This window comes from Phyllostomus discolor, chromosome 5, assembly GCF_004126475.2.
Source record: "Phyllostomus discolor isolate MPI-MPIP mPhyDis1 chromosome 5, mPhyDis1.pri.v3, whole genome shotgun sequence".
NCBI classification, from domain to species: Eukaryota; Metazoa; Chordata; class Mammalia; order Chiroptera; family Phyllostomidae; genus Phyllostomus; species Phyllostomus discolor.
The window spans coordinates 87,406,214-87,424,744 of record NC_040907.2 but is presented as its reverse complement, the minus strand read 5'-3'; the positions used below and the strand labels follow the sequence as shown (position 1 = coordinate 87,424,744).

The following is an 18,531-nucleotide window of genomic DNA, read 5'->3' as shown; positions in this document are numbered from 1 at the left end:
AAAGAGAGTCTCACAGATTTTCGTTTCCTAGTGAGTATAAAAGTTATGTTTATATTATCTTGTAGTCTATTAAGTGTGAAATAGCATTACGTCTAAAACAATGTACATACCCTAATTTAAAAAATACGTTAGCCCTGACCGGTGTGGCTCTTGGTTGGCTGGGCACCATCCCACAAAGTGGAAGGTCAGTGGTTTCATTCCAGTCAGGGCGCATGCCTTGGCTGCAGGTTCAGTCCCCAGTTGGGGCGCTTACGAATGGCAACTGATGGATGTTCTGTTTCACAGCATTTCTCTCCCTCCCTTCCCCTCTCTCTAAAATTAAATAAATAAAATTTTTAAAAACATACTTTATTGCTAAAAAATGCTAACCATCATTTGGGCCTACTGGAAAAACGGTGCCAATAGACTTGCTCAACACATGGTTGCTACAAACCTTCAATTTATAAAAAATGCAGCATCTAGCAAACACAATGAAGTGAAGTGCAATAAAATAAGGTCTGCCTGTATTAGCAGGTATTGATATTGATTACAGTCATCCCTCGCTATATTGCAGTTCACTTATTGCGGCTTCACTGTATCACGGGTTCTTTTTTTTTTTTTTTAAGATTTTATTTATTTATTTTTAGAGAGGGAAGGGAAGGAGTGGGGGAGAGAGAGAGAGAGAGAGGGAGAGAGAGAAAGAGAGAGAGAGGGAGAGAGGAACATCAGTGTGCCATTGCTGGGGGCTGTGGCCTGCAACCCAGCATGTGCCCTAGCTGGGAATTGAACCTGTGACACTTTGGTTCACAGTTTGCGCTCAATCCACTGAGCTACGCCAGCCAGGGCGTATAGCGGTTCTTTTAAAAAATATATCTAATTCTGCACTGTGGGGTTTTCGCTATATTGCAGGATTTTGCGGTATATAGGTATTTATATAATACTTATGATTTTAATTATTTTGCCTAAAAATTTAAAACAATATAAAAATATTAAAAATGTTAACTCAAACATATTAAAAGAATATTAAATCAAAATCAAATACAGAATGTATTTCATCAGCGGATGAATACCATACTGTACACAATGGAAATGCAGTATGCCACTACTGCTTGCGCAAGTTTGCCAACAGGAGATTGTACACGGCACACTATTGGCTGATGGAATGGAAGGCGACCAACCACAGCACTGTGTTCTGTATCCTGGGTGCTGATTGGCTCAGTGACCATAGCATCAGTCTGTTTGCTCTCCCGCACTGCCCATATGTTCAACATCTCTCCTTGTCCACTTCACATTGATGACTGATCGCTGCGCATAGTGTTGCTCTGCAGTGTTGTGTTTTTGTGAAATTTTTGTAAAAGTCTGAATTGATTTCAAGCCCTACAATGCCACCCAAACGTTCTACACCTTCTAAGGCTTCTGGCAGTGAACCCAAGCGCCAGAGGAATATGCTTACCATCAAAGTAAAAGTGGAAATTCTCTACATGTTAAAGGAAGGCAAAAGCTACACAGCTGTAGGCTGCCATTACGGGATCAACGAATCTACTGTTTGCTACATAAAGAAAGACGAGATGAATATTAGGCCTATGGCGACAATGACTTTTAACAAGACTGCAAAGAGGGTGGTCACTTTCCGCAATAAGGTTATTGTGAGGATGGAGTCTGCATTGGCCCTGTGGATAAATGACTGCAGGAAGAAGAATATCTCGCTAGATACCAACACCATCCGGACGAAGGCCAAGAAACTTTATAATAGTTTTGCGGAAAGCACTGACCTTCATGACGGTGACGAGAATGAAGACGAGGACGATGACGTAGAAGCAGGACAGTCGAGTGCTACTCCCACCAGACCAACCCCATTCAGTGCCAGCAAGGGCTGGTTTGACAAATTTCAGAGGCACTTGGGACTCAAGAGCATTTCTCTGCATGGAGAAGTGCCTCTGTGGATAAAAAACAGCACCAGCAACTCCCCAGAACTATGTTCATCACTCGACGAAGACATCAGTTACACCCATGCCCTTAGCTGAAATAGAAGTTATGGCCCAGGGAGAAGATACTGCACCACCTGATGAAGCACCTGATGAAGTGGTGCCTTCAGAAGAGCTGTAATGCTCTTCTTGGCTGTGCAGCACACTCATCTCCTCGTCATCACCTTCATCGCCATCAGTACTGCACAGCTACATACTTCATGATCTTCACCCTTCAAGTTGCAGTATACTTCACCGGTGAGTACCCACATAGAATTTTATATGTTGTTAAAATTACGTAGGTTTAAGAGTGTAGAAAGTGTTTAAGAGCATATGAAGTGTTTCTAAGAGTGTGGGAAAAGTTAATAAGAGAGCGGGAAAGGTTTATAGGTGTGTGGGAAGATTTATAAAGCCTTAAAATATATATAAATAATAAAATAAATATAATGCCGCTACTTCTCGGATTTTCACCTATTGCAGGGGGTCTCTGGAATGTAATTCCTGAGATAGGGGAGGGATTACTGTACTACGAAATGACTGGCACTGTGTCAGGCACTGAGGGGACAAGGATGAGTGAGACCTGACCTTGCACTAAGGACACCTCCCCGCACTGGCTATTTGGCCAGCTTCCTCAGTCCAAGCCATCAGTGTTACCAGCCAAATCCAGCTGCCGCCCCGAGGCTGGGCCACTATTCACTGAAGCCCCAGGTCTGAGTAGGTGCTGTGTGCAAAGAACTCTGGTTTGAAAAAATTAACAGCAGTCTGTTACCCTCCTTGGCTGGGGGACTCTGAATAGCAGGAGCTCAATAACAAGGGGCACAAGAAAGCCACTGTTTGGATTATACAGCGTGAGCAAAAAAGCAGGTCTCCAGTTGTTTATGTGGAAAATAATACAATAATGAATAAGTAATAATACAAGAATAAACTGTGTGTTTCCTGGACTCACAACTGTAAACCTACTTTGCCCAACTGTGTACTCAATGTGTAAATCAATATACAGCAAGTGGACAAGAACCTGCCACTGTCAAACACATAAATTAGATACCATTGGTATGGAGGAGGAGTGTGTGTGTGCTCACGTGCCTCCTCTTCCGCGCACCATCTAAGGGCCACTGCCTTTGTTCTCAGGGTAGGCTCGGACTTCTAGAAGAAAGCCTGCTGGGGATGGTCTGGTCTCAGCAGTGTAAAAAGATAATTATTGGCTGGCTGCCTGGGAATGCAGGGTATCCAATAGATTACTTTAGTAATTAAAATAAGAAAGGAGTCATCAGGGCTGGAAGATATCTACTGTCTTTTTAATTGAAGGCTCTAAATAAGGGTCTGAATTGGAGAGGGTCCTCCTGATTAATCCATCTCATAATTAGAGGGCGCGCCAGTTGGAGGTTTGTCTCCTCATTACAGGCTTTTGGGGTTCCTTCCATTGCGAGCTTTCCCCAGTGTTCTCCTCTAACTCTGCACTGGGGTCAGAGGGCTCGCTTTGGTGTAAGAGGTAGCTGTAAAAGCCCATTGATTTATTTATTCTCTTATTTGTAGCAATGGACCTTCTGTACTTTCTTCAAACAGACCTTTTTATTCTATTGTCTTTGAGAAGAGGTAATAAAGACTCAATTAGAAGAGATTTACACAAACAGAAATTGGTATTTATCTATGTGGCATACCTGCTGAAAAGCAAAAAGGGCATTAAACCACAGGCTGCACAGTGAAATGTGTCTACTTGAGATCATCCACCACAAACATGAGCTCGCCCACTCTGAAAGGAACGGCTCAATCCTCCTGGCAGAAGAAAAAGGAGCAAAGAGGAGGCTGTGGGTGGGGACAGTTCCTACTTCTTCCCAAGAACCCTGGAAAACCACTCTATCACTTTGGATTTCCAGGAAATCTCTTTAGAAGCCATTTTTCCTGAGAATTTGGCACCATAAGAGCCAGAGAAGAGAACAGGGCTAGTAATAATTTTATTGCTGCTACAGTCCCAATTCAGAAACTGTTTTATTTTTTAATGGCTCTTTTCTAGGGTACCATTTTGTGGGTATATTTGTGGATGGATGTTAACTATGGCATGAATGTTATTGACTATGGCGTGGACACCATTACTTTTCCTAAAGAGTGCCAAATGCTACAGATAAAGTTCATGTTGTGGTTTGCCTGGGGAGAAGGACCAAGATGACATATCTATTTCCTTTGCCATGAACATTTAATTGCCAAATCCAAATAGATCTTGACTGGGGTATTTTTTTGATGATTGTTCATTATACCATATATATCTTATGCACTTTTCTACATGTGTATCATATTTGGCAATACAAATGTAAAGCAATTTAATGTCCTGCCTATCAAGAGCTCTCTGTGCCTATGGCCTAACAGTACTTCCTGTGCTAAAATCACAGGACTGCTTTGGAGCTCTGAGGGGTGTGCAGAAATCCTTGAGCACTTGCCCTGGGCCCTGGCCTTGATTCAGTGTGGTTCAAAGGCAGAGCAATTGTGGGCTTCCTACTGCCTCCCAGAAAAATGAGGGCCTTCCTGATGGGAATGGATGGAAACCATGGCAAGAGAGCACTGGCCGAGGAAGCAGGTAGAATGGGTGTGCATCCTGGCTCTATTACTTCCTACTCCTGTAGGCTGAGTAAGCTACCTAACCCCCAAAGCCTCTGTTTCCTCGTCTGGAAATAGATACTCTAATAGCACCAATCTCAGAGAACTGTTGTAATGGGTGAATTGCTAACATACTGATTCAGTCAGGATGGTGATGGCTGTGGGTAAAAGAATTCCCAACTGGAACAGGCTCAAATAATTCAGAAGTCTATTGGAACCCCTGCTTTGTTTAGAGTAGGGCAGGTGAGAGGCCTGTCCCACAGCAGGGGCTCTGGCTTGATTTCTCAGCCTTTCTCAGCTCTCCTCTCCTACATGTGCCAGCTTCACCCCCAGACTTGTGGCAACATGTCCAGACTTCTCATCCACACAGGAAAGCAGCCTCCTTGAGTTTGTCCCTTAAGAATGAAGAAATACTCCCAGAAGCCCACAGATATCTCACACTGACCCTTCTTAAATCACTAGTCTCCAGTGGATTATCATCCATCCCTCCACCAATCCCTGTCATGGGGGAAGTACCACGCACTGATTGGCTTAGAACTGGGTGGGAGAAATGAAGTGATCACCATTGGCTGAGATTGGCTAGGGGCCTCCCCAGAGCTGGGGTCATTGCCGCAGACTAGCAGGCTGCTATATAATCTGTAAGGGTAGAAAAATGTTAAGGAGAAATGTATAGTGAGTATCACACAAATGTAAACTGTTCCTAGCGTGCAACTAGGAACAGTTCTCAATGAATGAAAATGATTAGTGTAGTAGTTGTGTCAATAACTGACATTTATTAAATTCCTGTTGACAAAATAGTTTGTGTTTTACTTCCTTAAAGGAGATGGAAACCACTGACTGTAAACTCAGCATGCTTTCAGTGAATATGCTTCCTCAGCCTCCATGCAGCCACTCTTCCCACTCCTCCAAACCAGTGTCCCTACCAATAATGATCTCCCTTAAAAAGCCATCCTAATAAGAAAGCACATTCAGTGCAAGTGTAAGCCTTCAACAGCAGCTCTAGAAACATGGTTTGTTTTAAGCTAGGTTTGTTACTGATCAAATGCTACCATAAAACTTGTGTAAGGTTATTACAGCTCATGGCTTTCACTTTCTAATATTCCAGTTGTTTGTACAGCTACAAGGAGGCAACAAAACTAGCACTGATTAAGTGCTTCTGTAGATCAATACAAATACTGTAGCCTTTTGGCCACTGTAAGAGAGGTAATGTAGGATCTGGGTTGCATCTGTTGCCCCTCAGAGCTTATGATCAACATCCTTACCAGAGGGGTGGTCCCTGTGGCTTTCAGTCTCAGGACTGGGTGCACAAGAGGGTCTCCATGGTCTCCAATGTGACTGATCAGTTTAAAAGATTAAGTTACCATTTTAAGTCTGTCCCACTGAGGGAATTTTAGAGATGAGAAAAGTCGAAGTTTCAAAAGGGAGCATAAGTTGCCACTTAATAAGATACTGGACTCTCTAAAAGACTTTTCTCAAGGTTCTCAGCAGGGCTGAATCAGAGGAGAATTCTCAAATCTCAAATAACTAGACATAGCCTACATTGGTAATGTTACTGATCTGCTGGAATACATACACATTCCCAGCCCCACTCCCACACGAACACACACGCACCTGTAGGCAGCTCACTGGCTATCAGGCAGAAGCATAATTTCCCTTAGAGGCATTGCGAGCCCTTTTCTCAGCACAGCTGTGGACATCTGATTCTTTCCTTCCACATCAAAGTCTATGACTTTTTTTCTGCTTGAAGAAACCCTTATGAATAGGAAGTTTACCTATTTAGAATAATATTATCAGATTCCCTCTCCTTATTGTCAGTACACTCAAACAGAAAAGTTTTTCCTGCAGGCACTCAAAGAGCATGAGGCAAGTAAGGAAGGGCAAGTGGTGGTGGGGACTGTGGGAGGGTAAGGAAAAACGACCAGCCAATCGAACAAGCCAAGAAATGAAACAAAACAAAACAACAAAAGGAAAATTCTGCCAGATAAAAAGAGGAAATTTTGTACAGGCAAAAAAAAAAAAAAAAAAACACTCCAACTTTTCTAAAGGCTTTCCAGCAGTGAAGTTCAAGCTAATGCTGAGAGGTACCATATATAGTGGGAGAAAATAAAATACACCTCATAAAGACAGGCTACTAGGATTTTTGAGATTGTCATCCTGTCCCCATCCATTCTCATCCCTTAGACTGACTGACTTGGTTCTTTTGTAGAAACTATGTTTAGAATTGAAGAACAGGAAATCTGGGAAGAGTAGCAATACAGGAAGAAGGGACAAAATAGAATTAGGATGATGATTAAAAGCAACATTGCGGGAGGGTAAAAACCTGTATCCCAAATTGGACCTGCAGGGAATGAAGCACCAGCAAACTCCCCGCGAGCCCCACTGCAGGGAGCACCTTTGCAACAAACTGTAAGAGAAGATTTGGGAACAAGCAACCTGGAGTTTCACACAAACTCTGGGGAAAAAACCTGGCTCCAACATACTCATTAATCTTAGAATTGAATGAATAGGTCTGTCTTTCTCCAGGTCAAAGCTACACAGAAGCTTTCCATCTAAAGCAGAATTTAAAAAAATGGTGGCCAAGGCTGAGCTCAAACGCAGATCCCCAGCAAATATCCCAGGAGGCTGTTGGTGGTGGAGGCATCTATAACTACTGAGGTTGCTCAGTGGGGCCAGGCCAGAAAGCTATTCTATGGGTCTGGCTGTCAGTGGGCAGCCAGGGTGGCTGTAAACCAACAGCCTGAAGGTGAAGTGTGGGTGCATGAGGGAGTGAGGTCAGCTGGATGGTGTCAGTTAAAGCACAGTTCAGGAACCGAGTGCACCCCAGCGATCCTGGGGAAATGCCCCGCCCCCAGCTGCTGGCATTCTAATCTTATGCATATCATTGAAGAATCAACAGGAAACCCAGGGACAGAAGTAGAACCTGTAAAAGGGTGGGAGCGACTCAACGTCACAGCCCCCAAGCCCTGTCATTATAGTGTCCACATGCCACCAGCACACAGTGTGTGCCTGTAGGGATAGGCCAGTGTATGCAGACAGTTGGAAGCACAAAAGCTGAAAATGGGAATAGGGTCTTATTTGGGTAAACTCTTCCTCTTCAAACTAAAAGTGAACTTTTGTCATAAGAGAGGAATTAGTGCATGAAGGCTCTTGGGCGGCTTTTAAAGCTATGTGTAAAGGTTTGTGTGAAGGGGAAGGCAACTGCTTCCTGAGGAGCCCAGGGGCTCTGCTGTGGCACCCAGGGATGACCACGTTTCAGTGCGAGGGTTGGTAGCTAGTCTATTTTATTTTCAGTGAATCCAGCAGGTCGCTACACATATGCTGCCTCAGTGAGGCTCTTGGTAAGGAGAATGGGGCACTCCGGGCAGAGTGCACAGACACTGAATTTGTCCAAGGGAACCCGTGAATAAAATGCAACACATACCCGGGAGCACCAGGCACCAGTAGCACTGCTCTCCATGGGTTAGAGACTAAAGAGTTGTTTCCCCTCTGATTTCCCAGATCTTTGTCTATCTGCTTGCGGGGGAGGGGGTAAAAGGCAAGTCTCCAAGAGGGTTTCCCTGTCTCAGTTTAGTGTGGTGAGGCTGCTGTTTCTTATTACAGGTAAGCAGCAGGATCCTGGAGGGCAGCATCTGGAAATGTGGGTCCTTGTGGTCCCACAACAATCCTGGCAGCGGGGCAGGTTGTCGGTATCCTCGGTGTGGTTGCTTAAACCCAGCTGAAGCTTTTGCTTTTTCAAAAAAGCAAGTGGTAGGGAATAAAGGAGAAAGAAAGATTTAAAGAAATTTTTAATGCTTTGCCTCATACCAGAGCCACTAATTTTTAAGGGTATAGACCAACTACTTGGTACTTAACCTTTGTTAGAGGCAACCCTGGCACAGACTTCTGCTTCCACAGACTTATGGGAAAAACTGTAATGGCCTCCCAGGCCCCAGGTCTTTGGAAACCATCAAGGCAGGCCCCCATACCGTGAGTCTCCCCACAAATCGTAGTTCTCAGTTTTTTTTTTACCTTTAAGGAACAGCTTTAAATTTTCACATATGTATTTTATCACACCGTAGACAAAAAGGTTTCAAAGGGCCCTAGCCCACAACTTAGGGAGATCTCGAGACTTCTACTGCCACCACCAGAAACGCGTTCTCTACCCGCACACAGGGGCAGATGCTGGTGTATGTAGGGCCTGCCTGCTTCTCACTCGGGACTAAAATAATTTGGTGATTAATAGTGAGGACTCTGGGGTCCTTTAAACCTTACTTCAAGTCCTGGGCTTGCCATTTGACCTTAAGGAGTTAATTTTTCTAAGCCTCAATCGCCTGACCTGTAAAATGGGGTCAGTAACAGTGTCTTATACTGAGAGTTGTTGAGAGGATTAAATAAAATAATGCAGGTGATGCATTTAGCAGAGTGGCTGGGACATCAGAGGTCCCAAGGACAGAGAGACCCAGGTCTGGGTGCAGCTCCCTTGCCTGTGTTCTAAAACACTGTGCAAACACGTGATGGCACGGGGAGCCTCCTGCGTCGGCCCACCATCTGGATAGGGAACTCACCCCTGCCCTCCTGGGTCCAGCGCGAGGACTAGAGAAGACGACCCAGAAGGGAGGTCCTTTTTGACCAGTACTCTAGAATTCTGCTACAAGACATGAAATGATCAATTTTAGCCCAAGAAACACACGTCTGTCTTGTAGATGTTTCATACCGAGCAGGTCCCACCTCCTACACACAAGTTCTCAGGGACCCTGAGGGCCCAAGGCCCCGGTTCTTCCTCCTAAACAATGTTTAATTTACTCTAAATGTAAAAAGTAACTGTTTGGTTTGAAGTGTTGCCTCCAAGGGAGGGATCAAACAACAGGCCAGGCTCCCAATTTTGCCAAAGTTGGAAATGACTGAGTTGAAAGTTAGGATTCTTGTTGTCTTAATACGTACCACAACTTGCAAAGATCTCTTGGGCATTATGCTGAATGAAAAAAGGCAGTCTCAAAAGGTCACATACTGTATGACTCCATTTAAAATGACAAAATTACAGAGATGGAAAACAGATTAGTGGTTAGGAGAGGCCGGGGGGGTGGTGGTGGAAGGTGAGTGGGTGGTGCTAAGGCAGAGGACAGTGGCAGTCACACAGCCCACTGGCGCACACCCATAGCCTCATGCACACGCATGTGCACAGCCTATCTGCTGCTTTGCCTTTCAGGGAGTTACCATACAATTATCTATCATTCAAGCAACAGGCCAGTGGTAGCATCTTCAAAGCTGGAAATTTCTGAGCTGGAGATTATTTTGTTTTTGTTTTTGTTGTTGCTTTTTGTGGGTGGGATGGGGTGAGGCCACCTTTCCTGGTATCTAATACCAAGGCATTACAGTAGTTTAAAACCACACCAAACCAAAGCAGTGCAGAGACAGACACAACTCAATCCAACCCACCACCTGGCACATTAACATTCTGCCAATTTCACGGAGACCAGATTGTAAATGATCACGAATAGATCTGCAGATGGAAATACGTTTCAGCATCACACACACCATGGCCCCCTGCCTCGAGCTTTCCCGAAGGCTGATGTTCAAGACTGCACCAGGCACAACCGCACCTGCGGCTGTGGCCAGCATCTGTCCTGTCGGTGCCCAGGCTGTACTGGTGGTTAAATATTTTGAATATGAGTCCTAAGTCTTATAAGACTTCATTTTGTATTCTAGAGAATGAAAAATCAAAACAAATGCACAACTCTTTGATGAAAGTTTTACACTTTCAGGAGTCTTGAAACTTGCGAAATTTTTTTTTCTAAATGTAGGGTCTGTGATAAGTGTTTTTGAATTTACTGTGGGAAAGAAATCTGTGACTAGCTTCGTGACTTGTAACTAACTCTTCTTGCTGTTACCATATGGTGTTTCCTTTAATAAAAAACACTTTGCAGAAATAATGATAAAAATTACTTCAAGCTTTTATAAAAGTTAGATGTTTCTGGCAATAAAAACACTCCTTATAATTATGTGGATCACTTTGCATCTGGTAAACAGGAAGCACTCCACTGTCCTTTCACTTTACTTCTAAGTAAAAATAGTTGATGCACTGCACTGTCATTCATCCTTAGACAGTTCCTGAATATCCTGCTCATTGGCCTCTTTCTAATGCAGAAATATACATTCAAGGACCCGTTTTATTGATGTATCCTTTAGGATCCCATTTCCTTTGACTATTTGCAACAGAATGATACATTTTCTCTCTTCAGAGCTCTGAGCCACACTGTGCATCAGTTTTGATCAGTTCAGCTACATGCAACAACAACAAAAAAGCTGACCTGGCTTAAGCACATTAAAAAACTTGAGGTGTGCAGACCCAGGCAGCTGTCAATGACAGCACAGCATGAAGGATCTGGAGCCTTTCTTCTTTCTGTTCCACTGTCCTTAGCAAGCAGATGCTGTCTTCGTGTGACTTTCCTCAGGGTTGCGACATGGCTGCTCCATCTCCCAGTCTCACGTCAGCATTGCAGACAGACAGATGGAAGAAGGGTTGAATAGTAAAAGGCAAAAAGCCTTCAGGAAACCTCATCCAGAAATTTCTGCTTATTTTTCAGCCAGAACTGGGTTACACAGTCACTTTTAACCCATGGGTAAGAGAGTTATGGATGAGGATTAGGCCAGCTGACCAGTACTACCTGATACTCACACTATTGCACAAAGGGAGGAAGACCTTGCTTGCCTTCTCATAGGATCTTATTTCTGAATTGAATTCTACTTCTTGCTTCCCCCACTATCTCTTAGGATCCCTCTGAGTGGTTTTAAGTGCGTATAGATGAGGTTTGGGTTTGGGATGCTCCATTTTACCTTTATAAGAGTTAACTGTGTGATCTCCCTTTATGTAAGCTTGACTGTTGCTAATGTATGGAACATATGAAGTTTGATTTCATTTCCTTGCATTAATTCATAGGGCAAAGTAGAAGTAGAGACAGTTAAATCAATGTCCGTACCTAAAATAATCTAGTTTAGTGTGGAGGGACGGTATAGCCTCATGTACTAATGGAAACTGGAGGGATAGAAAAGAGATGAGTGAGATGCAATGCAAATTACTCTCATTGCATTCTACGTTACAGATGTGGAAGCAGTAAATTGGTTTGCTATGCATTCAACCATCAGTCTTGGGTAACTCTTCCCTCTGGATGGAAAAAGGAGTATTCTATACCTATGATGGTTTTAAATTTGTTAAGAGCTGAGTTCATGCTGGTCTATACTTGAGGTTCTGCAGCCATACCTACAATAAATAGCCAAGGATACATATGGTAAAAAGAAAGAAAAATCTCTTGACATTAAACTGGAAATATGTTTCTTGCTTTTGTTGCAAAACTAACATTATCAGTTGGGCTTTTTGCATTTTGCCATAATCTGCAAAATAACCAGGTGACATTTCTTGGAATAAGGCTGCTTCTGAAAGGTTGCTGACTTTATTGTGATGCTCATTTTAGAGGCAACAGTTGTGAGGAGGAGAAGAAACATTATCTATGGATGGCCAGGGTGTACTATGCTATGGATAGATACAATTATCTATCTATCTATTTATCTATCAATCCATCCTCTGTATTCACAGAGAGACACTCCAGGTTCTAATTATTTATCCTTATTTTGTGTCAATTTTGTGAGCATAACATAAATACCTACCACAAAGGGTTACTGTAAAAATTAAATGAGATCATTTGAAGGTCAGTATGTGGCATTTAAAGTATTATCTGGCCATATTAAGTTTTATATGTGTTCATTGCTGCAGTTATTTGTTGTAGCAGTTGTTGTTGTCATCATTATCATCACAACCACCTCCTGGATGTCCGTTTAAGGACAGGGATTCTGACCTGGAGGGGCGGGGTGGGGTCAAATTCCAGGTCACAGCCTGAAGGGATGAGACTGCACTGGCAGAGCTGGTGCTCTGCCTGATGCCCTTCTCGCTTAGATTTCAGTGCAAAGAAGATGAAAACCCAAGGTCTGCTTCCCGCTTCCAAGTACTTGGAAGTCCTAAAGACAGCTCTTTTTCCTGCCTGTCCTGCCTCCTCACATCTCCTGTCCTCCAGCGTAGGACCCTGACATCCGATTTGGGGGGTGAAAGAGGTGCCCTAGGCCTCTGAGACAGGCCTGTTGCTCCAGCCCTGCTTTCTAGAGTTCCAAGGGGAATGATGTCAGACTACATTTCCATGGCTCATAATGTTTTAATCTGCCACTGGAATTTGCTAAGAAGTGATGGCCAGTGTCCACAACAGATTTGATAATCCTAAATCCTTTAGCTATACCAGTTTAGCATTTTTTGAACCCCATAATTATTTCCAACAACAGCAACAAGTGATTATGATAGCTAGTATTTCTTGTGGACTTATTATGCACTTAGACATTCATATATCAATTCATTTAATTCTCAAAACTCTAATGAAGAGGCTATTGCAATCCCTATTCTACATATGTAGGCAAAGAAGCTCAGGAAAGTTACTGATTTCACATGGTTACATGGCAGAAAATAGGCTGGGACCAGGACCTGGGTCTCCCTGACTCCATGGCTGTAGGGCCCCATCAGTGTGTGGCAGCTGTGGGCGCTCTGGCTTGATTTCATCATACTGAGGAAAAATCACATTGGGAGTACAGTGTGGATGCCACTATTTTGACAAGTCAAGCTCCAGGCTACTATTCTCTAAATGTTCTTGGGCAAAGGTGGCTGTATTAAAAATCAGTGTAACTATTAAAATCAAGGCGTGGCAGTGGGGAAACGAGAAAATAAAGCAGATTATGACCCCACTTGGGTCTATGAAATGATTTCGGTGTTTTAGAAAGAGAACCAATGGGTATGATGGAAAGAAAAAAAACCATCTTTTTAGGGTAAAAGGAAGTCTGTTTTTTTAGGCCATGGTACTACAAAGGTTGAAGAAAATGCAGCCATGAGATTCCTTGGTAGAATCTGAAATGATGCAGGACACACCTCACCTAGATGGGGAAATGAACACCACGAGACTGACAGAGCTTCAGTTTCCTCTGCTGAAAACCAAATCCCATTTTCACTGGTAGGTATTTCATTCATCTTTGCTTTTTTAATTACACAGCAGAAAGTGCTACTGTAATTTCCTCTCCGTGTAATGACAGCATTATTCATCAAAACACTTTTAATTCTATACAACAATTGCTTCTCTGAAAAAATTTGATTTCAATCTCTTCAGAGGCAGAAGGGTATGAGTTTTTGACCCTAGGGTTAATTATCTCCAAGTAAGTTAAAATCACAGAGAACCTCATCCTGGGCAAAGGGAACCTGTGCAGGACCCTCCTACTACCTGTCTTACTGTTTGTGGTGGTGCGGGAGGTGAGGTGGGGGGGGCACCCCACACCCTCTGGAGTGCACCGTCTGTCCTGCTAGACTGAGCTCCTGGAGGGAAGGACAGGGCTTTGTCATTTCCAGCTCTATTTTTAAAGCCTAGTGCAGTATCTGGCACATAGGAAAAGCTTGATAAATGTTTGCAGAAGTGATTTGAATTAAAGGGAGAGTGAATGGAGGAATGAGCATTGAAATATTTCCAATTAAAAAACAAGTAAGTGAAGTGTATGAGAAAGTCCTATTTCTGGAGAACGGGAAAGGGAAGCAATGAAGAGACTCACTAGAGGCCATCAAGGGGCCAGTGGCGGGGCTCGCGGACGTGGCCGACCCATGGGAAGAATGTTGGATGTGCCCGGGGGACCAACCTCTTCGTCCCAGACGCACCATGGCACACCGACATCTGCTCTTCTCTAATTCACTCTTGATGGGCCCAATATCCACTTGTGCCTTTGTTTTATTTTAATTAGGAAGCATTTCTGAACACCACGTGTTTGGTCCAATACTGGACCTTTGGGAACTGGGCTGGAGGGGAGCACAGCCACCAAGACAAGAAGGATGATAACTAACATGTGCTGAGTGCCCACCATGTGCCAGGCACAACTGCACACACTTTTTTAAGCATTAACCCACTTACTCCTCATCTCGCTCCTCGGAGAGGGACATGGGGGGGGTCCCTGCCCTTCCAGGGGGCTTGCATGCATCTAAACCATGGCCTCCGAGAAGCACCTGTCTCATTACACTCACATCCTGTTACCAGAGTCATTTATTAACATGTCTGTCACTTGCAAGAATTTTTCATTCACTTTTGCATCCCCAATGCCTAGCGAGGTGGCTGGCACATGACAGGTGCTGAATGATGCCTGCTATATTATTGAAGTGACTTCTGATCCAGTGACGAAAGATGCACATTAAGAGGCAATGCAAAACCGTGTACAGAGAGCTCCAGAGGGCAGCGTGCAGGCAGGGGCTTGACGACTGAGACACACTGGTGCCTTGAGGATGGAGGGGCAGCTCTGGAATCCTGTCTCAGCGACACGCTTGGGTCAGCAAGACCCCATAGGAGGAGAGCAGGGCAAGGAGAGGCAGAGGGTGTGGGGGGACAGGCCTGACCTCCACCCAGAGGGTCTCATGGCACAGGCTACACGAGGGTCTGATATGGCCTGGGTGCAGTGCAGCCCAGACAAAATGTGATGTCATTGACCAATTAGGACGTTCAAAAGGGAAAGTTCCCAGCCATGGCTAACCAATGTTGAAGGACCGAGGGGCCCTATTTTTATGATTGTCCATTTTTTTTAAATGATTTTTTTTTCTCCTCACATGAGGGTATTTTTTTCTTTTCATTGCTTTTAGAGAGAGAGAAAGGGAGAGAGAGACACACATCGATGTGAGGAAGAAACATCAACTGGTTGTCTCCTGTACGCACCTGGGCCAGGGACTGTATGCACCAAGCCCAGGGGTCGAATCCACAACCTGGACATGTGCCCTGACTGGGAGTCAAATCCACAACCTTTCAGTTGTGGGATGACACTCCAACCAACTAAGCCACACTGGTCGGGGCGTATGATCTTCCTTTTTTAAAAAAGATTTTATTTACTTATTTTTAGAGATAGAGGAAGGGAAGAAAAAATGAAGGGAGAGAAACATCAATTCAAGAAAAAAACATCAAGTGGTTGCCTCTCCTACAAGCCCTGATGGGGGACCAAACCCACAACCCAGGCATGTGCTCTGACTGGGAATTGAACCAGCAACATTTAGGTTTGCAGAACAATGCCCAACCAACTGAGCAACACTGGTCAGGGCTTTTCTTCCATTTTTAATGCGAAAAACTATCCGAAAAGATGGACATCAAACAGTGTGCCCAAAACTGAAAGCCCCAGATTTCAGGTGACACTTCACTGCAAGGGGCAGTGAGCTCCAAGTACACAGGATGGCCCACTCCCGCACCCCCATGACACAGCACTGTCCACAAGCACTGCAAAGGGTAGGACAGAGTAAAAAACTGTTCATTAACAATCACACTTTTGTGTGTGAAATGCTCTGTGTGTGCAACATGTGCTTTCAAACCCAGGGGGCAGGAGCCCATGGAATGAGTGCAGAAGGGGGAGCACTGGGAGGATGGGGAGCGAGGGTGCTGAGGTCTAGGGTCACCTGCCTCGTGGGAGGCAGGCTACAGCCCAGCGGAGACAGAGGCGAGTTTTGTGGCTGGATGGGGAGAGTGGAGAACCATAAGGAAGAAGAGGAAGGCAAAGGAGTAGGGAGGAAAAAGGAAAAGGAGGGGGAATGAGGAAGGAAAGGAAAACAGGGAGTTATCTTCCTCTAGGTGGTGGTTCCTAGGGTTTGTCCATACAATGCAGTCTCATATCCCAGTTTCTTTATGCCTTAAAAAACCCAAAACCCAAACCAATCCCCAGATTCTCTTAAATGCCCAAGGTCTGTTACCTGCTCAGATCAGCTGGATTTCCCGAGAACCATCAGCTCATCTGGGTGGTGTGGCGTGCACACTCACATGCCCAGGTTCCAGTGTTTTCTTCAGACAGTGAGAGCAAAGTCTTGGGGCCTGTGCTTGCAAGGCCAGACTGCTCGGGTCTGTATTCGAGCTCTAGCACTTAGGAGCTGTGTGATGTGGGACAAGTTACTTAGCCTTGCTGTGCTTTAGTTTCCTCATCTTTAAACCAACTCATAGGCCTGAGAGAATTAATTGAATTAATCCATGTGAAGCTCTTAGAACATAATAAGCACGTAATAAAATTACTAATTCACAATGAGTAGGGGAGGTGGAATTACTACTAACAAGAGGACCATTTATTAAGAGTGAATAACTGAAAACTTAGCTCATGACCTCTGAAGGACTGCCAACTGTTGTGTAATCTGTCCTTTGTGAAAAATATTTTTGTCACCTACTACTCCCTATCTACCCATCCAGCTCTTTTCGAGTATGTAGCCGTCAACTCAGTCTTCCTCTTTGACACTTTCTCTCAGCCTTCCACCACACTGCATGGTTGGAAATCTTAATAAGCTTTTAACTGTTCCTTCTTGGGCTTGGAATCTGCTCCCTCTTCCGACCTCCTCACCATTCTAGTCTGAATCCCTCCTGGCCGTCTTCCCCCCCCCCCATTCCCATCCAGTCTCCTCTCCAGGAAGCTGGGTCGACCCCCAACCATGCTCTGTCTCTCATGAGAGGGGTGCTGTTATCTCGTCTACAGATGACAAGAGTGACGCTCAAGGAAGTTAGGTCTAAGGTCATGTGGTCTGTAAGAAGCAGAGCCAGCGTTTGCATTCAAGGATGTCTGACTCCAAAAGCACGGGTATTCCATGGTTTGTATAGATGGTGTATTGGCTGCTAAGCTGGGTGGACAGATGGCTGAATCAATGGGTAAACAGGTGAATAAATGAACAAATAACAAACAGTTTAATACTCAGAATGACCTGTCCCGCCATATGGACTGGCATATGTTTAAAATGGGTGGGCAGCCTTGACATGGCCCCTGCGGAGCAGGGGGTCTTAGCAAGGGGTTTGCTCCTTGAGGGACACCTGGCAATGTCTCGAGACAGTTCTGACTGACACAACTGGAAGGGGGGTGCACACTGCTCCTGACATCTAGTGGGGAGAGGCCAGGGATGCTGTAAACATCTTACAAAGCACAGGACAGCCTCCACAATAGAGAATTATTTGGCCCAAAATGTCAATAGTGATGAGGTTGAGAAACTCGCTTTACAATGAATTAGGTCAACCCCATGGTAAACAGGCAGTTTTATTGAGGGTAAGTGAGAGAATTCGGTGAACAGTTTTATATTTGAAAACCTGTGCTTCAAAAACAAGCAAACAGAAAACAAAAACAAAGCAGGAAAGCTTTGTGCTTCAATGAATGAAGGCACAGGCACCTGTGAATGAATGGTAAGCCTTCCCTCACAGGGAAAAAAAGAGAAAGCTGAGGACAGAAGCAGAACCCTGAATTCAGAGGAATACAAAGTATTGTGATGTATCATAAAAATTTCCAAAGAGCAAAAAAAATGAGCACATACTTCATCTTTGAAAAATACATACAGTGGGATCATGTTGCCTTTTCTGAACAACCTTCTCTGCTCTAAAACTGTGTGCCTACCTCTGCTTCCCTTCCCCTGTTTTCCTTGTCAACCCTGCTGCCATCTGCTCACCCCCATACCCTCTGCGAGGTGCGTGCCCACCCCCAGGGCAGACTCAGACAGAGACCCTCTGGCCAGGGTGGAGCTTCGACTTGACACAGCCTCAGGGAGCCTGGCCCAGTCAGTGGGCCCCCGTCGGGCACCACCAGAGGCTGGGGGTCTCTGGGTTCACCTCACCATTAGCAGAAGCTCATCATTTCAGTTATCCTGAGAGGAAGCCGAGTCAACATACACAAACCAACTCCAAATACCAGCTGCACAGGGCCTGGTTCTTTCCTGAAGCACGAAGATTGATTCTGCCCGGGACTAAATGCCTGCTTCACTGAAGTGCCCTTTTCCGTTAAGTTGTGAAAAATGGGAATAATAGCCCGCTGCAGTATGAGTGAGCACCACCGATGCTGAGAGCCACCGGGATTTACCGCCAGCTAGCTTGGTAGCTCCATGTCTTAACAGGCTGCAGGACGGGCCACTGCCCTAAGGGTGCTGGAGACAAAGGACATTTTCCCCTTTGCACCACCTTTCAAAGTTAAT

The 18,531-nt window shown here is 44.6% G+C and overlaps 1 protein-coding gene across 2 annotated transcripts in view; it reads right to left on the bottom strand.

Moving 5' to 3' along the window:
• Positions 1–18,531, bottom strand: part of FARS2 (phenylalanyl-tRNA synthetase 2, mitochondrial) — a 555,715-nt gene that overhangs the window by 23,422 nt on the left and 513,762 nt on the right. The window lies entirely within an intron of this gene.